General features: G+C 36.3%; 1 pseudogene; it reads right to left on the reverse strand.

Annotated features, from left to right (window-relative positions):
• Positions 1–12,300: 12,300 nt before the first annotated feature.
• On the reverse strand, positions 12,301–12,396 carry LOC123324175 (annotated as a pseudogene).
• Positions 12,397–19,526: the final 7,130 nt, after the last annotated feature.

Consider the following 19,526-nt stretch of genomic DNA (forward strand, 5'->3'; position numbering starts at 1 on the left):
ACCATATATTCTCATGACTGATTCTTATTTCCTTTTTAGGCATTAATTTAGGAGGAAATCCAGTCTCAAACTAATGCAAACATTCCTACAAAGTGTATGGGAATTCCAAGCAGTTTTACTACTAAAAAAAGGCCAAGAGAAACATCCCATCAAAGCCCCAAGTGGAAAAGAATGCCAACAACAGTTAAGCTGAAGCAGCTTTACCGGCCCCACTGCTCTCACTTAGACTGAGTCGTGGAGCAGTATTTAATCAGAAGGGATTGGGAAAGGATTATAAAGGATTTTGCTTACCTTAACCAGGGCACTGAATGTTCAGCAATATGTAAACTTCAAGATGTAACTAAATACAAGATTTTAAAGAGGGAAGGTAGAATGCAGCAATGAAGCAGGAATCCCAATCTCTCGCCTCTGAACTTTAGAATTTGGGTAGCTCAGTTGAACACAGGGGACCTAGCCTATTGTTAGCAGCGCAGTAGACAGTGGGAGATTGTAACTTACAGGTTTAAAGGTTAGTCTGTGCTCCAAAAAGACATATAAAGGTAACATGGAGCCTGGCATTGTTTATCATCTGTAGACACAGTCCCTACATAATGTCACTGACTTCTGTGTCAGTGGAGAACTCTAAGAAACCTTGTTCAATAGGCCCTCCACCTGATAAAGCACAGTCACCCTGAGACTGAACAAAAAAAGATGAATCAAATTTGTGTTTCCTCTTGTAAATCATCCACTCTCCTAAAGAGTCTCTTCAGTAACTGAAGTGCTTGACTTATGCAAAGATAGACATTTACTCATATTTTTAAAGAAAATAAATAAATATATAAATAAATAAATAAATAAATAGAAGTATCTAAATGAATAAATTTAACCTAAGTGGTCAGAGAAGCATTACAAACTGTAATATATACTTATATTCCTTACTTTTTTCCCCCATAGAAGTGGTTTTAAATATAAATGAAATTTCTGGTTGAATAAGATGCATCCAATTGAGTGCTTTTTTTTTGGAATAAGCAAACAAAAAAATGAGCATTTACTATATGCTAAGGACTTTGCAATGTGTTTTGGGAGAGATAAACAGAAAGAAAATATCAACTTTGCATATTTCACAATCTCATGGGAATAATAATAAACATGGAGAAATCATCTTAATACATATCAGATAATGAAGCATCTTGAAAGACAGTTTTTAAAATGCAGTAATAGCTCAAAGCAGGAAAGAGAAACTGACCAAGAGTAATGAGGATCAGGAAGTGTTCATGGAGCGGTTGACATGTTGGCTGGACCGTCAAGGTTGAGTACAATTTCCATAAGTAGAAAAAGCTCTGAAGGATATTCTAGGCAAAGAGACAGAATTAGTGAGGACATGGTCTGGAATAAAATTTATAGAGATTCGGGAGATGTTAAGCAATCTGTTTTTGCTTGGTCACGGACTTCATAACTTGGAGTTCAACTAACTTACAAATCAGAGGGGCCCCTGTAGTAGACACTGTACTTTAGCTCAGGCAGACCTAATGTTTTTCTCTGTCACCGGGCTCCAGCACAGAAGATGAAAGGCTACTAATTCTCTTACCATCTCACTGCCTCTTAAGTTTGGCCATGAAACACTATTCTACTAATTAGGGAAAGAAAGTGTGCTGGTGCTGTCTGTTACTCTGTTATTTCCTGCTGAACATTCCTAACTGATATATCACACCTTGAATAAATTGGGCATAAATGAAATGAGTGCACTCTGGAGAGAAACTCTAAATGTTCCCAAACCATCCTTTATTTTTACTACCGATAAATAGCCTTCCAATGCTCAGATGAGAAGAACTACTGAAAGTCAACCCTTGCCCAGTTTGTCTCGGCAGAAGATAAGAACAGGGAACAATCTCCAGAGTGTAATGGTGTCCAATGATATGGCAGCAGCAAACAAACACAAAATAAAAATTAGTAAACAGTTAAAAAGAGAACCACTTGAAACACAAATCTCTCCATGAGGAATTCACACTGTAATGACTGTTTGAAATGTGCATTATAGGAAAAGCTGAGCAAGATTAGATATTCATCAAAGTAGGTAGGGTAGTGCCCAGTGCAGACTGAAGACAAGAATGACAACTACACGCATCCGGCTCCTAATCCCTCAACTCAAGAGCAGGGTTTAAAAACCAGACAGCAAAGCAAGGTAAAAGATAACTAATTTCTATTATTTTAAGGAGCCACAGCAGACCTAGCTTACCCCACCCCCAGTCAAAGATAAATATGCAACAAGGAAGAAATGAACCCGATTTAATGCAAGAGTATAGAATAATAAGTAAACAAACAAACAAATAAATAAGGAGAGGGGCTTATTAGGCAAAATGCAGAAGAAGCACCCATTTTGGGAATAGGTTTGCCCCCAAAATACAAAAACAAATGTAGTTGCTACTTAGCAATGTCAAGAAATAATGAAACATTAATTTAATGAACTGAAGTTTCAAAGCTGACATGCTAAGACAACAGAAGAAAATTTAAAAGAAGTTGTCAGGAAAGAAATGAAGAAACTACCTTTTCTCAACCAAGAGACATATTTGAAATAGCAAGGAGTGAAACCCTGATAATACACAAAACTAAATCAGTTATGTGTAGATTAAGGTTAAGGAAATCACAGTAAAAGCAAATAAAAATGATAAAGAGATGAATGATTAGAAGCAAAATGGCAGATATGAATGAGTATAACATAAAGATGATTATTAAGTCTCTCAAGAAGAGACTAAAGTAAATAAAAAAATTAAATATAAAATAGAAGGTAAAAAAATATATTTCCTAAAATGAAAGGAGTGTTCTAGGAAATTTAATAGAAAGTGATAAAGGAACAATTTATTCAAATGATGTTCCTGAAATTTAAGGAAAATTAATAGTAAAAATAAAGTCAGCACTTATTGCCTAAACCATGAATTATCTCCTTTAAATAATCACTGAAAGAAAAACATTCTATGCGGTATTAATGCTTCCTTATTTTACAGAAGAATAACTTGGCCAAGCTCATTCAGCAATTGAGCAATGGATTTATATGTAGGATCCAGGATCATGCCACTACAAAGGCTGAGTTTGTAATCATTATTCTATATAGACCTTCCTGGATTTATGATGAGTTACATCCCAATAAACCTATCATAAGTTGAAAATACCATTAGTTGAAAATGCATTTAAAGCTCCTAACCTGTCAAACATCATACTTACCTTAGCCTACCTTAAATGTGCTCAGAACACTTACATTAGTCTACAGTTGGACAATATCATCTAACACAAAGCCTGTTTTATAATAAAGTGTTAAATACCTAATGGAATTTATTGACTATTGTACTAAAAATGAGAAATAGAATGATTATATGGGTATAGGATGATTGCCAGTGTATCAGTTGTTTACCCTTATGGTTGCTTGGCTGATTGGGAGCTGTGGCTAGCTACCTCTGCTCAGCATCTCAAAAGAGTATCCTACTGGATATTGCTAGCTTGGGAAAAGATCAAAATTCAAAATTTGAAGCAGTTTCTATTGATTATGTATTGCTTTTGCACCATGGTAAAGTTGAAAAATCCTACATCCAACCATTGCTCAGTCAGGAATCATCTGTATTCTATAAGATATTTAAAAATAAACACATTTACTTCTCAGATGGTTGGTCTCAGAAGTCTCTCCAAATGAGACACACACTTTCTTTTGAGGAGACTTTGTCTATTGTCTTCACAGTAACCAATCTCCCCTAAAATCCCAATTTTATTCAGGAGCCACCCACTCTCAGGAGAAGCTGATCCCACATCCAACTCTGAATGTAGCTTAAGCTGATCATGGGCATCTCAGCTTTTTTGCCAGGCATTGGTTAAAGAATCTTGGCTTATACTAACCAATGCATATTATTTTCTGATGATTATTACTGAGTGAGCACTTCACCTAAGTTGGACCAGTTATATTGAACAGAAAAAAATTTATATTCTATGGCTCTGGAACAGAGTCTTCTCTCTCTTGTCTTAGAAGTGAACAAGGAAGTGCGTTGCCTTGTTTTCTGCTAATAGTCATCTTATGATGATGAGAATAGACCATCTGAAGAAAGGAAGAAAAATCTGCATACCAATGAAGGAAGAGTTGAGAGAATAGCAAATAAATGGAGCTAGAGCCTAGAACTATCTTACTTTCAGACTTTGGGTTATGTGAGATACAAATAGCCTTGTTTTAGCCATTTGAGTCAAGTTTTTTGATACTTAATTGGCGCAACTATTTTCATTAATGACACACATGCACACCCACACATACACACAAACACACACATGCACACCATATGACATTCATGTTATTGAATATCAAAGACACCATATCTACCTGGGCCTTTGCTTTAGTTATGTGCCTTTGTATTCAGAAAAATAGTGTTTATTTCTACATTTAAAGTTAAAATGGGATGCTTAAGGTAGTCTATGTCTACTGATTAAAGAAAATAGAAAAAATTAACTTCTTTCCTGGTCTATGGTAAACACAAAACTAGATTTTTGTCAATTACTATAGAAAAATAAGTAAAGGAATATTTGTAAATTAATAAATATGCTTTAAAATAGAAAGACATGAATATAATTTTAGCAGAAGTTAAGAAGAAAGACTATATTTCCATGTCTCTAGCCTCTCTCTGTACTTGGATGATACATGTCATCTCAAATTCCTGCTCTTCTGCTAGTTCCCATGACAAGGGTGGCATTAACTAATGCTGAAACATTAGCAGCCAACCCCAGGCTTCCTGAAGCTGTCTGAAGTCCGGTCTCTAGATGGCTTCACTGTTTTTTGCTTTCTTGCCAGTTACTGAGGGAATTTCAACAGTATCCCAGAGTGCGCAATAGGTAAGAAGAGAGAAGAACCATTTTGAGTGTCAGCCTCTGGTTTTACAGAAAGTATAAAATGAATGCATGAAAGAGATCGGTTGGAGCCACCGAGGTTAGGGTTTGATTCACATGTCATCTCAAAAACAGGAACAACAAGCTTTGATTCCCTTTCTTTCTTGAACACTGGCAGTCATACCCAGACTAAGGTTGAAAGAATGGCAATGAGAGATGAGGCATTATTAGTTCAGGGAATTTCAACCTTATTGAACTTCTAAGGCCATAGATTTGGCCTGATGAAAATAGTATCTCTATTAGAGAAGTCTTTTGGCTAAAAGTAATATATCTCCTCTTGTTTAAGCAACTGGGGACAGAAATGTTTATGCTTGCTCTTGGCAAATTTGAGCAGAAGAGGCAGTTTGGGATCAGATGATGGGTAGGCCATCTTAAAGATTTTTGTCTTTATTCTAAGAGCAATTATAAATAATTGATAACTCATATTACATGGAAAGGAAGTTTGGGGTCAAGTATGAATCATGGGAATTTACTCTATAGCAACTGTCAGGCATTAGAAATGGAAGCTTAGGATTTTAAATAAAGACCTGTATATTAGCCCTAAAGATATAAAGCGTTTTAATAATGACAGATTTTTAAAAATTAAAAAAAAAAAAAAAGGATAAATGTGTAGAGAATTTGAGTGAAAAAGAATATGCTTCCATTCTATTCCACACCAATGATGTTAAAGGTTACTTACAATATCAACATAAAGACATTCTCATAAATATGAGGACTCAGGAGTTCTATCCTATATATAACCTTCTCACAAAACCCTATTTATTAATGAAACCCAGCACTAACCCAGAGATATCCCAAAATAAAGATAGGGACGGGGTTATAAAGGATAAACAACAAGTTTTAATTTTCTCTAAACAATAAACTAAACCTGAAACTCTTTAGAAATTACATATATAATACAGAATGCAGATTTCAAAGTTCCTGAATAAAATACTATGGAATAAAAATAAACTGGATTGAGACAAACATCATGAAATAGACTAACAAAAATCTGGAAAGATAACTGGAAGAGGAAGTGTAAGGTACAACTTCTTTTATCTTTCAAATAAGGAATAAAAATGTTTGCTTCAGTATGACACTAATGAATTAATAAATATTGATTCGACTGTTTTATTTAAAGTTACAAAGTAATGAATAAAATAAATAGGTTGTATATCTTCCAAATTATCATAACAAAAAAGAAATAGAAATATTGCAAAAGATAAAAAATAAAAATATTTATTCAACCTTCTGGTGAATATTTATGGGGTTACTATTATTTTTACACCTTGTTTAGAGATACAATGGAGAGAAAAATCAGCATGTCCCTGTCTTTGTGGAATTTTGAAACCACTTTTGGAGTAAAACATTAAGTCAATAATTACTATGAAATTATTATCACTATTGACTTTTATAACAGCTAAATAATGAAAGTAAAGTCTAAAAGCTTATAACTGGGGACGCCTGGGTGGTTTAGTCCATTAAGCATCTGCCTTCAGCTCAGGTCATGATCCCAGGGCTTTGGGATCGAGTCCCGCATCGGGTTCCCTGCTCAGTGGAGAGCCTGCTTCTCCCTCTCCCACTCCCCCTGCTTGTGTTCCAGCTCTCTTTGTGTCTCTCTCTGTCAAATAAAAAAGTAAAAATCTTTAAAAAAAATAAATAAAAGCATGTAACTGGAGCATGTGACATGGTCTTGGGATAGGGAAGTTCTCTGAGAAAAGAGCAGTGATTTGATGGTGAAGAGGAGGAAAAAGAAATTTGGTCAGTGGAACCAACTTGAGCAGAAGTTCTGAAGGAAGGAAACTTGGGCTGTGAAGAAAATGAAATAATATTTGTATAATAACTGAAATACAGAGAACAAAGACAATAGTGACATTAACTCTGGGGGAAAAATCAGAAAGGAGACCCGTGCCTGCAGCAGATTGTGTTCTTTTCCCTATGAATCCACCCCCTTCTTCTAAGGGTGTTACAGCCCTGCTCTTGCTCTGTGCCTTCAACACTTGTCCACAGGGCAGAGTCCTTCCTGGCTGCACTGCCCGCCATGGCCTTGGAACTTGCTTTGGTCAATGCAGTGGGATTGAATGGGACATCTACAACTTCTGAGCAAAAGCTTTTTGTGGGTTGTAGGATTCAGTGTATGTCTCTGCTCCTGACCATAAAAATAGAACATTAGGGATAGGGTCTGATCCTTCAGCCTGGGTCCCGGTATAAGAAGGTTCATGTGGCTCAAGCCAGTTACAAAGACCCAGTAGCATTCATATAAATCAAGAAAAAATATAGGAGTATTCATGATTATATGCTGCAGAGATTTTGAGATTTCTTTAGCTTACACATAGCCTAGCAAAAGTTCACTGAAAGAATTTCTAATTCATATTTTGGCAAAAAAAATTAATAAAAGCTTCTCCCCCAAAACACGGTGGATTACGATTATACATGAATAAGTTTATACACACACAGAGATGCATCTAGAACATTTCTTTAATAAAATGCTGTTTGTGGGTTATCTCTGAGTGTCAGTTTTTCTGCTATTTTTAAAAACATTTTTTCTCTTATGAATATGTGAGAATTTTGTAAATTAAAAAAATTCCACTAATAGAAAAATAAAAAAGAATTTTATAATTTTATAAAATAAGGATTTTAAAAATGTTTTAAATAACAAGATTATTTTTTAAGTTATCTGAAGTAACAAGATTATTATATTTATAATAGTTACCAGGATATTGGGGTAAAGAAACCTTTATTGGAGAGATTCATGGTATATATCACGACAGATCAAAGCAGTGCTTCCGACTTCACTGTGCATCCAAACTGCCAGGATAGCTTCTTAGAATACAGATTACTAAAGCCTAACCCTAGAGTTTCTGATTCCTTAGATATGAAGAGGGGCCCATTAATTTGCATTTCAACTATTCCCACATGTTACTGATGTTACTGATCCAAGAACACACTTTGAGAAACAATACATCAAGTGGTCAGACAAATACATGTCTAGATAAGAATTTTACTTTGTGAATCCACAATTTCAAAAAATCAATTCAGTTGATTGTTCTTTTGACCAACCAAGTGCTTGAAAAACACTGAATTGTTTGCCTCTATGCCTCTGTTTCTTTTCTTATATATTGTTGGTAGGTAAAGAATGAAGCCAGGTGAGTTCCAATTAACTAACTATTCTTTTTTTTTTTTAAGATTTTATTTATTTATTTGAGAGAGAGAGAATGAGAGACAGAGAGCATGAGAGGGAGGAGGGTCAGAGGGAGAAGCAGACTCCCTGCCGAGCAGGGAGCCCGATGCGGGACTCGATCCTGTGACTCCAGGATCATGACCTGAGCCGAAGACAGTCGCTTAACCAACTGAGCCACCCAGGCGCCCTTAACTAACTATTCTTATAACTGTATATCCTATTGAAACATACTCATAGAGTTAGGAATTAGAACACACACACACATACACACACACACAAAGACACAAGCACACATAACTATTTCCTTCCTATCTATGGAAAAGTTTTATTTTCAGAGGTAATTTATCAACTTTATGATTTTAAATAACTATCTCTGCTACTGTAATGGTTTTTTCCCCTTTCCTTTTGACTTAAGATTTTTCTCCAGGCATTTAACATCCTTGACCTTGTTCATAATCAGTTCACCAGTATCCTAAAGAACTGATTTTTTAACTTCAGATCTTCTTATAAAATGGAAGGGCCTCATTCTTTGTAGTAGAAAAAGAAGAAATAAGCAGATTATTGGTTTTCTTTGCAGAAACTAGAATATTATTGAATTCCTCTCTTCAATTAGAAAAAAATAAAAGAGGAGCAAAAGAAGGATTTTGGAGGTTTTAATTTTTTTTTTCCAGTGTATCTTTGTTAAAGCTTGAGACAACATTTAAGCTTTACCACACAAGTTTTTGTTTTTGTTTTTTTTTTGGCAAGGTCGAGATCCAGTATCCCATTAAAGCATTTGCCAGAAGAAAAAGTTGTTAGAAAGTACATAAAATGCTAGGTGATTTGCTTTTACTGGAACTTGACTTTCTGAAACATCTAAAACACAACTGTCTTTTATTAAACTGAAATGAAGAGGTCTGTGCAGGAGTCTTGTGGGGACAGAACACTCAGCCTCAGAGTCAAAGCCCTAGAACATGTCTTATTATCACTGAACAGTTGCCCTTCTAGCCAGCTAACGAGAGGAGTATTAACAGCCTTTGAGAGGTATCCAACACTGTTTGCCTTGAAGACAGTTATGTAGGTAAAATCATGGGTCTTCTAAGGAATAGTACAATTAAAACTAGGATATTGGGGGACAGGCATCTGGGATTCATAGAATTTTAGAGTTAGAAAAACCTCATTCAGTCTCACTTTCAAAGCCAGACAGTAAGTTTCTGTGCAACGAGAAAGAGAGAAGAACATTTAAATTGCAGTCTCTTCCTGAAACCCCATAGAACCTAACTGCAAAGGAAAAAGTTTTCTCCAATACTTTTATTTTTAAATAAGTTTCCTTTGGCCCAGTATGACTGGGGAACAGTCTCCAAAGTGCCTATTCAAGGTTAGAATTTCAAGATCTTCATTAATATTTTGCTATTGCACTAGGATCATTCATGCTACGCTGCCTTTGCTAATTAAATTAATAGCTACAAATGCTTACCAAAGAGATTAACTTATGCACTGCCCTCCTAGAAGAGCCTGTTGCTAGGCAGCCCTGGGCGAAGCCTCGGCACAAAGCGTCTTCTCTCTCAGGACAGAGACTGTTTTGCATCCTTGATGGGGAGAATGAATGCTGCACTGCTTTCATTAAGAGCATTCACCTTCGTCTTTACATCTCCATTGCTCCCCTTTAATTATCTTAACCACTCGGTGCATTCTAGTGTTTCAAGTCTATTTAATGTGAAGTATATGTGTCTCATGCTTTGTGGACTCACTTCAACATCTTATCTTTCTCTTGTCTTTTCACAAGCATCAATCCTACATTACACGTGGCTCCGCCACATTTAAGCAGGTGCGCTTTATGACTTCTGCAGCTTTTGCCACAATTTGTAATAACCTAGACTTTTTGAATATTACTTCAACTCATCTATGTGACCAAATATTTGTTTGATGTAAACCCCAGTTTCCTGCACTACCTTGCTCTTTATTTTTAAGATTGTATCTTTCATTTTTTGTTTCCTTACTACTTTATGTAGAGACAGCACAGCCACTGGGTGTTCATACTAAAGATAGATGTGGCGGCTCTCTCCTGCTCTAGGATGTACTCTCTGCTGCTAAATTTGCTGCCAGCAAGCTTGTCACTTGGGAAACTTGGCCTTAGCCCAAACTTGAATTGACATTCTTTCTTCCTTGAAAATAGGTGGCTCTTTGAAACTTTAAACCAAATACAAATGAACAATGAAGATGTGCATAACCAAGGTTATAAAAACTAAGTAATAAATGCATGTTTATTGAAAGTACACTATTTAAAAAAATATACTTTGATCATAATACTAGCCTAACTCCAGCACGATCAAGGAATCCCTGTGCAGAATGAGCTTTCCTGGAGAAACTTAACAGTTCTTGGTCAAAATAGCTTTTTCATTAGGAAACACTAGCCAAAGCCTTAGGGTTAAATGTCTGGTTCATGCCTACCTGGTTCTAATATAACCTCTGCCTTGGTCTGTGACCTTACGCCTGTCTCTCTATAGTTGGCATACGTGTAAGTTTGTCTGTATCTGTGCATGTGTCCCCACATGTCTGTGCACTCATAGGGGAAGGGCTAGTAGAGGAAAAGTAACAGCATGGAAATATTTGAAAAGCTCCACAGAAAAGCCATAAAAAATCGCTAGGGTTTTGTGGTATTGCCTGTAATATTTAGTGTATGGCTGTGTTTCTTTTACCAAGGGAATCCCTAATATGCTTAAATAGGATACAATTTTATTAATGGTCACATAACACACCAGAGATGAGAGATCCAGGGGGCAGGATAAGTTGGTCCCACAGATCATTCAGTGATCTGGGTCCATTTTTTTTGTTGCTCTGCCATGGTGTAAGAATGGCTCTCATTTACATGGTAAAAGTTGGGTCACCATACATCATAATCCATCTCACTGGACAGAAGAAAGAGGATGTGGAGACCAACTCAATTTTTTAAGTAAATAAAAGAGAAATTGCATACATCTTTGCCCGTAGCAAAATTTAGTTACAGGGTCTAGTTGTAAGTGAGGCTATGAAGAAATATAGTCTTTAGCAGGCAATTACATGCCCAGCTAAAACTTCAATAATTTAAAAGAATTAAAAACTGAAGTTGGGTGAAGGTAGTATTTCAGTGTAATATCAGAGAAGCAAAACCATTTTGATTCATACAAAATAAAGATTTACAATAGAAACACGGCACTATACAATTGTGAGAAAAAGTGGGTAAGGAAAGGTCTAGAGGGGGAGTTAGACGACAAAAGTTAAAATCAGCCCTCTCAAAGTCTATGTAGACAGGTGAGAACTGGAAGGGAAATCTAGGAAGCAAAGCATGGACCATTAAGGACAGTTGGCAGAGAAGTCTGTAGAAAACTGTCTCTTCTGTGTGGCTACCTGCCTCTATGGACCCGTAGCCAAGGGCGTGATGGCATCACGGAGGTGGCTGTCGGTCAGGGAGGCTAGCAGACAGGAGGAAGACCAGGAGGCAAAACAGAGGAAAGCAAAACAAGCTTTGCCATGCTGGGCACTTCTCTGTCTGTCTTTTATAAACCTACCTAAAAGACCATTAGAGATTTATGGCTGTTGTAGCTCTTCTGCCTCTCAAATGTAGGTAAACTCTAAACCCACGACTTTAAGGAAAGTGAGTTCTGGGAAATGTAACTAACTTGTCAAAACCAGAGTCCAACTCAGGGAACAACTAGAAGTTGCAGAACAGGGGCTGAAGTTTTGGGTACCATTTTTCATAATAAATTCTGTCAAGTCAAAACTTCCCTGCATACACAAATGTATTTTATCTCTCTTTTACCTCTTTATGATTCCACCTGTTCATAATGTTTTAGAAAGAAAAGCCACAAAGACAAAGAAGTGAAGGGGAGAGAGAAGTGACATGGAGGAAGAGGGAGAGGGAGTGAGCTGTGGGGGATGTGGCTGATAGAGCTCTGGTCTCTAGTCAAGTCAACTGAGACATTAATAGGAATTTAACATCTCTTCAAGATCTCTTCAAAACGCTCTAAGTAAGCAAACTGACATCACTTAATGGACATCTCTCAATTTTTGCACTCTTAAATAGTTAATCCTTAAGAATTTTATTTTGGCAGATAAAGATTTGTTTTATTGAATAACTGATCTGTGTTATTGCTGAGGTCACTACGTACAGACCAAAGAGAAGGAGTTTTATTTCTTGGTTTCTTCCTCCTTGGGCAGAGTCTTGATTTCCTCCTTCTTGACCTGGAGCTGCTCTTCACAGCGCTTGTGTGTTTCCTTGGTCTTAGATCAAAAATATGGAACACTTCGGGAATTTGCGTGTCATCCTTGTGCAGGGCCAGGCTAATCTTCTCTGCGTTGTTCCAATTTTAGTATATGTTGAGCACAAGAAGTTTTTTTAATTTAAGAAAAAGGAGAAGAATTGAGACTGAGGTATACATAAACTTTTCTAGAATCCCTTATATTATAGGGATCTTATTAACAAATGAATTGACAGTCATGCCAATTGTCCTATATTTTCACAAACTATATAAATGCAATTATGTTTGGGTACTGTAGCATTATCTTCTTAATTAATAAGGAAAGGTAGAAGAGAGATAAAGTAGAAACTTCAAAAAGCCATTATCAGTTTCTCATCAAGGATTGACACCCTTCATTCTACTGAAGAGTTAGGATTAGCTTAAACTCCTTCCTGTCAACTATAGTGGAACAATTTCTAAATCAATTCTTTATCACTATTGCCATCACAGGTTCTCATCACTTTCTTCCTGTGCAAGTAAAATAATTTTCCCAGGTCTAAACTTTCCCTAATTTATCTGTCTTCAGATAAATGGTATTATCTGATACCATTTATTCAGATAAATGGTGTCCCAAAGATAATTTTCTAAAATAATAATAATAATAGCTTTCATTTAAAATAGAGGCTTGAGGGGAACCTGGGTGGCTCAGATGGTTAAGTGTCTGCCTTCAGCTCAGGTCATGATCTTCAGGTCCTGAGATCAAGCCCCATGTCCAGCTCCTGGCTCAGCAGGGAGTCTGATTCTCCCTCTCCTTTTGCCTCTCCTCCTGCTTATGCTCTCTCTATCTCTCTCAAATGAATAAATAAAATCTTTAAAATTTTTTTTTAAAAATGGTGGCTTGAGCACAATTGTTAAGCTCTATTACTCACTCAAAACCTCCTATAACGACATCAAGTGAGATTAAAAAATGTATAACCACCTCTATGGAGAGGTGGTAATAGCACAAAGTTGAAAACAAGATGTTGATATATGGCAACAAATCAAAGTATTGGTAGATCAAAAGCTAACAGGATGTGGTAATTTGCATGGCTGGAAAAAAAACAGAATTATACGAAGGGTGCAGTAAGTGGTACAGTATTTGTTACTGTAAGATCCCACCTCACATAATTAATTTAGAAAGAAAAACCCACAACAAACCTTACCATAATGCTATACATGAATACCATGTATAAGTAGAAAAAACCCTTAAAGTTTCCTGAAAGAAGAAATATAGTTTACATGCAATAATATTTGACAATATCAGAGGCAAAAGATACATAAATTTTCCTGAAAGAGAGAAATAGATTACTCCAAAGACTAGGGTATCCGTATGGCTCAGACGTCTCCCCAACAACACTGAAATGTAGGACGCATAAAGAAATGTCTTCAGAATTCTGATAGAAAATGATTTTCTACTTCTAATATTTTATATGAAAGCAAACCACAATATGAAGTATGAAGTACTTTCTCATGCACTATTCTCAGAGGACCCTGGAGTACAACCAAATAAAAACAAATGAAAATACCAGCAAAAAGGAAGAGATGTAACACAGGAAACAGGAGAATAAAAAGGCAAGACACAGAGGGAATCTAGCTAGTTCCAGACAGTTTGGGTTTGCACTTGTTCTGATGTAACTTTAATAAAACATTGTCACTCTCAAAGATGTCCTAGTTTATATGATAAAATATAAAGTCACAAAGGTATTACAATGAAAAGCTCAGCCAGTCCAGACTGGAGCAGAAAGTTAGAGGCCTTCAGGTAGGATATCTCCCAGGAGAAAAGAGAGAGAGAGAGAGAAACTGATGTGTTGTCCTTACAAGAGAAGTTTTATAGTTTTTTTGTTCAATTGGGATGAAGCTGAATGTTAGGTAGAGAGCCTATGGAGACAGAAAAAAAAAAAAAAGAAAGGATATGTAATTGAAGTGCAGTGATTCATCTATGAAGGGAGATGTACAGTCATACAATGTAAACACCAAGTGACTATTAATTTTAAGAAATTATAACTTAATTATAGTGAAAGTATTACAGGAGGAGGGGTATATGAGAGCTTCCTCTTCAAATTCCTTTTTCTGAAGGTATGAAAATTGATACTGAAAAATATAAGTCAGCAGTATAAATATGTTATTCAGAATGATTAAGGAAAATATTGGAAGAAAAACATAAGGGTAGAAGTGAGTGACCTCAAGAAGCAGGACTCAGTGATGGGAAAGAGTAAGGCAATGGAACAATTTTCATTATTATCATTTCAAACTGTGGCCAGAGGGTAGTTTGTTAAAAATAAATGTAAATTAAGAAACCTGATTTTTTTTCTTATTGTCTGAGCAATAATGTTCAATCTCCTTACATATAATTTGAAGTCCTTAGAAATCTCTGATTTCAATTCAACCACTCCCACCCTTTTGCTTTCTATCACACACACACACGCACACACACACTTTTAAAAAATATTTCTTGTAACTTTTACTTTTTTTCATGTCTTCTGGATGCTTTTATGAGCCCATCCTTTAATTAATCTATATCATTTGCCCAGAATGCTTTACCACATATTTATGAGACACTCTTTAGGAATAATTTCAATGTCATTGACTCTGGGCTTTTTCTTAATCTTGCAGGCAATTAGTTTCATACTACTCCACACTGCCACAAGCATTGTTCGTAGTTTATTTTGTTTTCACAACATCTTGTAATTGCACTAAATGTGCATATATATATATATATATATATATATATATATATATATATATACCCTGTGCCCACCACCCCTCCCCCCCACCACGCTGCCCCTGGTCACACTGTGACAAGCTGAGGGAGTGTGTTAGAGGCCTATTGCTGCTGTAACAAATTACCACACACTTGGTAGTCGAAACACCACAAATATTTCCTCTTACAATCTGGAGTCCAAAATCATTCTCACTGGGCTAATGTCAAGGTGTTGGCAGGGATGGTACCTTCTGGAGGCTTTGAGGGAAGAATCCATTTCCCTTCTTTTTTTGGCTCCTAGAAACTACTTATATTCTTTGGTTAGCAGGTTAGTGGCTCCTTCCTCCTTCTATTTTTCAAAGCCAATAGTGTAGCATCTTCCAAACTCTCTGTCTCTCTCTCTCTCATCACACACACAAGACCTCTGCTTCCATCCTCACATCTCCTCTTACTTTCATTCCTCTGCCTCCTTCTTTTTTTTTTTTAAAGATTTTATTTATTTATTTGACAGAGACAGAGATAGCGAGAGCAGGAACACAAGCAGCGGGAGTGGGAGAGGGAGAAGCAGGCTTCCCCCCGAGGAGGGAGCCCGATGTGGGACTCGATCCCAGGACCCTGGGATCATGACCTGAGCCGAAGGCAGATGCTTAAGGACTGAGCCACCCAGGCGCCCGCTCTGCCTCCTTCTTGTTGGGCCCTCCCAAATAAACTCAGGATAATCTCCCCACCTCAAGATCCTTAAGTCAGTCACATAGGCAAGGCCCGTTTGCCATGTTTTACCACAGTCCTGGATATTCAATTCTGTTTTTCTTCTCAGTCTTTATTCTCTTTGCTTTTCATTTTTGGAGGTTTGTACTAATGTATCTTCTAGCTCAGATGTGTTTTCCTCAGCCATGGCAAGGGTTCTAAGAAGCTTATCAAAGACCTTCTTCATTTCAACTACACTGTTTTTGATCTCTAGTGTATCTTTTTGGTTCTTTTTTAGATTTCCCTCTCTTTTCTTACATTGTTCACCTGTTCTTTACTTTCTCCATTAGAGCTTTAGCATATTAATTATAGTTTATTTTAAATTCCTGGTCTTATAATTCTAACACCCTTGCCATGTCTGATTCTGATGCCAGCTTTGTCTCTTCAAATGGTGTTTTTGCCTTTCGATAGGTCTTGTAATTTTCTCTTGATACCTGGATATGATGGACTGGATGAAATAGGCCTTTTTAAATGTGGTGTGAGGTGTGGGGGGAGGAAAAGCATATATAGGTCAATGACTGGGTTTCAGTGGTTCAGTGATCCCATGTCTCTGGAATATGAACTTCACAAGTTTTTCTCAGGTTTTTTCTCCCCGCTTAAGTGGGAGAGGATGTCTAGAGCTGGATTTGGGTATTTCTTTTCCCCTAGGATAGTTAGGCTCTGGTAATACTCCAGAATGTTAGACTCTGATTAACGGGTTTCTCCTGAGGGCAGGCTTTGTTAAGAGGAACAGAATGCTCTGCTATACTTCAGAATTCTTCCTTTTTTTCTTCCCCAATTAGAAGCATGAAGGAATTTTTTCCTGTTATTTACTGTGAAGACCAGATCAAGGTTCTGGAGGTAAATCTCACAAATTATGGAGACCACCCTATAATTAGGACTTCCCAGAGTCTTAAACTCTCAGACTTGTCCACATTGACTGTGTGGAAGATTTTCACTTATGTCATCTTCAAAACACAGTTCTATTTCAGAAGATTCTATGACATGATAGGAGCTAAAACATCAAGATTGGACATAGAGCAATTCCAAATCCCACTTTGATAAATACATCAACAATGTGACTGTAAAAAAGACTGTTCTAGATGAGATATTTGAAAACTGATTAAGAAAAGAGAAATAAGCTCCTGAGGGAGGATTCTAATCCACAAAGGAAAATCTGTAATTTAAAAAAATTCTTGATCTGGGCGCCTGGGTGGCTCAGTTGGTTAAGCAACTGCCTTCGGCTCAGGTCATGATCCTGGAGTCCCTGGATCGAGTCCCGCATCGGGCTCCCTGCTCGGCAGGGAATCTGCTTCTCCCTCTGACCCTCCTCCCTCTCATGCTCTCTGTCTCTCATTCTCTCTCTCTCAAATAAATAAATCTTTTAAAAAAAAATTAAAAAAATTCTTGATCTGAGCTCTCTAGATAGGATTCAGGAGATCGTATAATCTCTTTAAATCTTAAGCAAAATATAGCAAATATTAACATTTTCCAAAGGGGAAGTATCCTTAATGTCCATCAGATATACAAATGGGCCTGAACTGCAGATAAACAATAAGCAAACAAAATTCCTATTGCTATAAGAAAAAAAATAAGAGAAATGCTATAGCAAGACAAAATCTAAGATGAAGTTTCTTCCCTTTTATGATTGTACATTTTATTAATCCTATATACAGATCTGTGGATTTGTGTGAGGTAAGAAGGATAATGGTATCATTTTTACAGATACTTAGCGCTTTGACTACAATGGAACTCCCTGAATCTCAAAAGTATATCTCCTAAACATCACAAGCTCATTGTAGTAAGTTTATTGCTAGATCTCAAATTTTGTTTTTTTGTTGTCCTGGATATGATTATTATTATTCTGGTATAACGCAAAAACTTGAGTTGCTATTCGTGGCAATTTTAAGATCTAAGTTTATTATGCTATTTTTCATACAAATATGCAAAAATAAAATATAATTGCTACTGATTCAAAGTTATTCCTATGCAAAAATTCATGTTTATTGAAAATTATAATGCAAATTTAAGTTATGCAGCTCTGCATTGTGCTTCTTTAGTAAGTAAGTGCTTTTTTTGTTGTTGTTTTTAGCTATAAATGTCTACATAAATTAGAATAATTTCTCTATATTTTATCCATAAATGCCTTCATAAAGTGTGACTAATGTTTTTAATGTGAGATTATAATGTTAGTAAAAAAGGGAATCCCAGCAAATCCTTGTGAAAGTAAGGAAAATAACTGCCAGAGCTTTTTCGTATTGTCTGAATAACACTTCTGATTCCCTGGCAATGCATTTCCAAGTTATATGAAGTTACTTCTGTCTGTTCAGAGTACTTAACATTTTTTTACCAGACTTTGTCTTCTAATCCTTTCATTGAATCTTTTGTGTCCTTTCCTCATCCTGTCCTTGAATTCTCACAATGGTTTCAAACTCTTGGCAGAAGAACTCTAAAGTTGTTTATAGGCTTGTATCTTCACTGAAATTACAAAGCAGCTCTCAGCCCAGAGATGCAACACAGAGAGGAACTGTCCAGAATGAAAAAGTAAATGCCCAAATCAGAAATTAGTGCAAGACATTAATTAATTTTACCTAATCTAGCATCTTTGGAAAGTGGCTGTTTGATTAATTTTATTTATAAGAGTTCAGAGCCTACATTTCTTGACCCGATGAGGTGTATGTGCCGATTTTGGGAAAACGCAGCTTATCTCTGCAAAAAGACAGCCAGTCCAATAGAAATGAAACTGCTAAGTTAAATCACAAATGGTAAGCAGGACTCAAAGTGGCCATGTTGCCACTTGCATATTGGTGCATTCAAACACAGGTTGGGCTTTTCTGGCACTAACAGAATAAATTGCCATTTCTGATTTCTATTCAGACGGATGAAATAAATACTTGATTTTGAGTTCAGATATAGCATATGTATGACTCATGTCAACACATGAACTAAACTGAACTTTCCTTTCTCCATGAGCCTCCAAAGTTTTCTTTGGCAATCCCTAATTCAGATGGTGATGTTCTTAAGTCATTTGGGTCAGAAAATATGAATTACTTTCTGCTTCCTTTTCTCCCTATGACCTCACTTTGAAAAAATTACCAAATATCATTTCTTTATTTGTTTACTATGTCACATACCCACGCTCTTTGGGTCCCTTCATTGGTGTTACCTTAATCCACATCTTACATCTCACAAGGACTCTTTTTTTAAAGCTTTTTATCTGTTTTCCAGATTCCCAGGTTTAAAACTTCCTACTATATACTATACTTTACAGTCAAATAGATTGAATTAAGATACATACCTAGTAATAGTATCACTCCAGTAAAAGCACTTGATCTAGCCACCTGTCCATTTCTTCAGTTTCTGAGGACAAATAACACAAATGAATAAACAAAAATCTGTAGCTCATCTATGTACCACACACTGTTTGGATCCTAGGCGTTAAAAAAGTGAAAACAGCCTGGCCAGCCCTCAAGAAGTCTACATTGTAATAGCTTTCTGTTGTGAATGGCCTCCGTCCTTATCACAGCCTAAAAGATTCTAAAGATTCTCCATGATCTGCTTCTTTCTCCCTCCTTGAGGATAATCTTTAGACTCATTGCAGTAATGATTTAATTATACTTCCAGGAATTTACATTGGCATTTTGCTCATTCGTTTTTGAATAAATTATTCTTTCCATCCCAAATGCCCTTCCCCTATTCTTGATCGTTAGTTCTTCATAATGCATACTTTGTAAAGAGTTTTTGGACCTCATCTGTCCCTAACACAGAATCCCTCTATACAACTTTTTTTCTTAGACGTATTTTTTATTGT

The sequence above is a fragment of the Neomonachus schauinslandi genome, chromosome 2, assembly GCF_002201575.2.
Source record: "Neomonachus schauinslandi chromosome 2, ASM220157v2, whole genome shotgun sequence".
NCBI classification, from domain to species: Eukaryota; Metazoa; Chordata; class Mammalia; order Carnivora; family Phocidae; genus Neomonachus; species Neomonachus schauinslandi.